The 4,689-nt window shown below is 35.4% G+C and overlaps 1 long non-coding RNA gene across 1 annotated transcript; it reads left to right on the top strand.

The window, feature by feature from the left end:
- The first annotated feature begins 894 nt into the window (after window positions 1-894).
- On the top strand, window positions 895-4,689 carry LOC130470588 (uncharacterized). Its single transcript, XR_008931286.1, has 2 exons — window positions 895-993; window positions 3,702-4,689. It is a non-coding gene; the product is annotated as an uncharacterized lncRNA (long non-coding RNA).

Raw genomic sequence — 4,689 nt, 5'->3', positions numbered from 1 at the left:
GCAGAGACTCCAACCCGAATCCGACCCGAGTCCGAATCCAAGTCCAAATCCGACCTGAAATTATTTCAAAGTGTATAACATTTTTTAAAAAGGGAGTTCCTAATTTAATCTAATATATTTAATTAAAGCGCATATATTTGTAATTCATTAGTTTATTAAAAACACATTAGATTTTGGTAAATGAGAAATAGGATTTCTAATTTATTTTAAAATTAAGTAAAACAAGTTATATGTAAATAAAGTTAACGCATGATTCGGATTTGGATTTGGATATGGATATGGATATGGATGCAATTTTTTGAGTCTGAATTTTAAATGCATTTGGATTTGGATTTGGATATGGATATGGATGCAATTTTGGAGTCCGAATTTTAAATGGATATGGATATGGATGTAATTTTGGACCCGAATTTTAAATGGATCGAATTTGGAGTTTACTACACCCGACCCGAATCCGATCCATTGTCATCCCTACCCCCAACCCCTAAAATGACATTGTTCCCACTTATTTTACTTATTAAAATATCTACCCAACCCCACTTGTTTTATTACTTTATTTCATTCAATTCTTTTTCTTAATACTCGTGCCCGACCAAGGTATCTCTTAAATACGGAGGGAGTATCTAATTAAACTATTTCTAATTTTTAATAATTGATCGGGTCTATGGGCCGGATCTGAACTGGATCTGGGTCTGAGAATATTGGATCCAGACCCGTTTTTAAACACATGGATCCAGATCCGCCCCAAATCCAATAGATTTCAAATAATTAGACATAGACCGTTAAAAATAGACCGAGTCCAACCGGGTTTGGGTCGGGTCCATGACCCATGCCCATCCCTATTCTAGTCCCATTATGATTCGGGACTTCCTCCTATAATACACTCCTGAACTTCATCATCTTAGTGCTCTCTCTTTCCATGTACGTAAAAAAAAATTGAAATCAATTGGGGAAATGATCTAAAGGAGAATTGTTGGGTTTCTGCTCTGGCTGGTATTTCTCTCTCCTCACTCTCATCCTGCTCAAATTCATTTATGTTGAATTGTTTGATTCTTAATTACTCGGAGAATTGTTTGTCAATTGGGTTTATTTTCTCAATTTGATGTATGAATATTATGATTGATTCCAATTGATACTGAGTAGTAGAGAATTCGGATTTATTGACTGCTTGCATTTTCATGTTAATTAAGGGGATCTGTACGATTCTAATTAGGTTCTATTTGTTGGATTCACTGATTTACACTTTGGAATTTTGAATTTTTTTTTGTAAACCAGGGGATTAATTATACTCTAATTATTGATAATCAGATTAATAAGCATGGATTGGAGCTTGAAACCATGTATTACTACTAGGAAGTTATTGGAGAATTGTTTGTCTTTTAATTGGGTTTAATTTCTCAATTTGGTGTATGAATATTATGATTAATTCCAATTGATACTGAATAGAGAATTCGGATTTATTGACTGCTTGTATTTTCATGTTAATTAAGGGGATCTGTACGATTCCAATTAGGTTATATTTGTTGGATTCACTGATTTATACTTTATACTTTGGAATTTTGAATTTTTTTTTGTAAATCAGGGGATGAATTATACTCTACTCCCTCCCTCCGTCCCTTAATCCTAATATTAATATTTTTATAAGTTCTAATAATAGGTAGTTAAAGAAATTGGTGGTCAAAGTTGTGCATTGGCAAGCGTGTCCAGTTAAAACAGGTCGTGTATTAAGGGACGGAGGGAGTAATTATTAATAATCATATTAATAAGCATGGATTGGAGCTTGAAACCATGTATTACTACTACTAGGAAGCGTAAGCGTAGCCGTAGCCACAACGTTGGTGTAGTTGTAAATAGGCTGAGCAGTTTACCTGATGAATTGTTAATTCGGATACTTTGTTTGCTCCCTACTAAGTATGCTGTTGCTACTTGTGTCTTGTCCAAGAGAATGAGGCATGTTTTCCGTTGGATCACGATACTCGACTTGGATTGTTCACCTATCTATTACTATATACTAAAAGAGACACCAGGAATGATACGTGTCATTTCCTGGTGCGCTTTTTTCCCGCCAAAATGTATTTTATTTTTTTTACTTTAAAATAAATAAATTACATTAATTTTTTAGGAAACTAAGATACAAATATATTTTAATTACCATAGATGTGTACTGCATAATATATTATTGGAAGAAAGCTAAATCAATATTATTTTTTCCTTTATGATATAATTTAATTTATGTATTATTATAACTTTTTAATTAATCTGATAAGAAATATAAAAAATATTGATAAATGAACTTCTAATGTTAGTCTACTATTAATAATATAATACATGGTAACTGGTAAGTAAGAATGTTAATTCAAATAATAATACATGGTAAGTAGACTAACATATAAGTTTATTTATCAAGATTTTACTCAATTCAAAATATGTTGTATTTGACTAACTCGGTTATGCTCGGGTCTTTTCGTAAATTAGTCTTGAGTCATTCGGGTTTGGTTAACGTTGTTAGATCGTTCTACATACAAGTAAACGACTATAATTTTTACCTTTGTATAATAATATGCAAATTTAGTTCATTTGAATATATTTTTTACACAACTTTGAATTTATACTTTTTCATATATCATTTTTACTTTCATGTTTTCCTAATATTACAAGTCTTTTAGTTACTATTAAAATAATAAATTATTTTAGTAGTAGCCGTGTGTTGCACGGGCCCTAAACTAGTATCTCATTGTTTCATGTGTCGCTATGCGATCAAACGTTTCCCTAGTTTTGTCAACTTTGTGGATACTGTTCTGTATGCACACCAGTACCCGTGTCTCACCAGGTTTAGACTTAGAGTTGGGGTGAACTTTATCACTAGGTTCACTCGGCATGATTTTGGCTTTGGTGGTCGTTGTGACTGTAGTAGACCTGATCAAACGGCGGGCCGGGTCGGGTTCGGGCCGGGCTTGGGTATAAAAATCAGCCCACTATGTCGGGCTGGGCCTGGCTGGGCCAAGATTCGGGCCAAATTTTCGTGCCCAAACCCGCTATTTCCAGGCCTAAAATACCGGGTTTTTCGGGCCATTCCGGGTCGGGCCAAATTTATAACTTAAAAGTGTATTTTTGTGTTTCCCAAACCCGCCCAAAAAAATAAAAAAACCCGGGCCGGGTCGGGAGGCCCGGAAACCGGGCCGGAAAAATCTGGCCAAACCCGGAAAAATTTCGGGCGGGCCGGGCTCGTATGATCAGGTCTAGGCTGTAGGTAAGGCTGTTTCCCGAACTTGAAATCCACGCAAATTAATGCGTGGATCTCTATTCCATTAAGCAGCTGTCAGCCTGTCATGGCCTTCGGGAGCTTGATATCTCCGTTTAGGGGCGGAGCCAATGTAGGGAGAATGGGGTCAATTGACCCCACTTGAATTGTGAAATTTTAGAAATTTTCTTTATATTTTTAAGATTTTCTTCAAATTTTGTTAAAAAATTAAGTATTTAAACCCATTAAAATTCGTAATTTCTATTTTGCACCCACTAAATATTTTTTCTAGATCCGCCGCTGTCTCCGTTCTATAAAGGTGTTACAATATGATGAGGAAACTAACCCTGAGAGTGTGCTTATCAATACTCCTAATTTGGAGCAACTCATTTACTCTGATAATTTAGCATTACAGTACAACATCCCAAAAATGCATAATCTTGTTATAACAAAGTTACAGTATGTTGACAACGTGTTCAAGCAACATATTCAAGTTTCTAGTCAGCAAGTGCTCTACCTCATCAGAATTCTGTCTAATGTTCAGCATCTAACTTTGCGCGGATCCTTGATAGAGGTTTAATTTCTCTCATTTCCTAATTACGTTTCTTTATTTTTAATTTAATTTGTTAACTAATTAACTGCTGCTTGTTAATCTTTGATCCAAGGGTCTGAACTTTGTTGAAGTGAAGGATCAACTCCCCATGCTTCCTAATTTGAAATGTCTAGAGCTGGGTTTCAATAGATTTACCTACTGGGATAAACCGTTGTTACCATTTCTTAATTGTTCCCCCGTCTTAGAAACACTTGTTTTTCCACAGGTGAGGTCAGGTCAGTTCAGTTCAGTTCAGTAGCATTAACTTCAATTCAGTTTAATTCAATTCAATTTCGTGTATTGACATGTACTTGAATTCAATTGCGGGGAATAATGAGAGGGTGTGACGACACTACTGATGAGCGGCAGAGAAGGGAGTCGCTGGAGCTGGAAACACGCTTTTGTAGAACATCGCAAGAGATTCCTTTGTGTTGCAGGTATCATCTCAAAAGAATTGAGATCAAATATTATTATGGAAAAGAACGAGATTTAAATTTGATCCGGTTTCTACTGAGACATGCTTTGGTTTTGGAGGAATTGGTTGTATTCCAGTCTCCGACGTCGAGGTTTGGGATTGCAAATCAGAAAACACTTGAGAGTAAATTGAGGAGTTTACCAAGGGCCTCACTCAATTGTTCAATTCAAGTGCAATTTCACCCTCAAATGTTAGAGAATAACCTCTCTTCTCCCTACACTGCCTAAGGTTTACAAAAAATTAGGATTTCTTAGGCCGGAAACTTGGCTATTTCCTACCCTTTTTCTTTCAATTCTGATTTGTTTTTATTTTTGCGTTTAATCGCAATAAAACTATATATTTTTCAGTGTCGCAAGTACCCCGATTGTGGGTTTGATTTTA

Source organism: Spinacia oleracea, chromosome 3 (assembly GCF_020520425.1).
Source record: "Spinacia oleracea cultivar Varoflay chromosome 3, BTI_SOV_V1, whole genome shotgun sequence".
NCBI classification, from domain to species: domain Eukaryota; kingdom Viridiplantae; phylum Streptophyta; class Magnoliopsida; order Caryophyllales; family Amaranthaceae; genus Spinacia; species Spinacia oleracea.
Note: the sequence above shows the minus strand (reverse complement) of the source record. Positions and strands in the feature narration are given on the sequence as shown.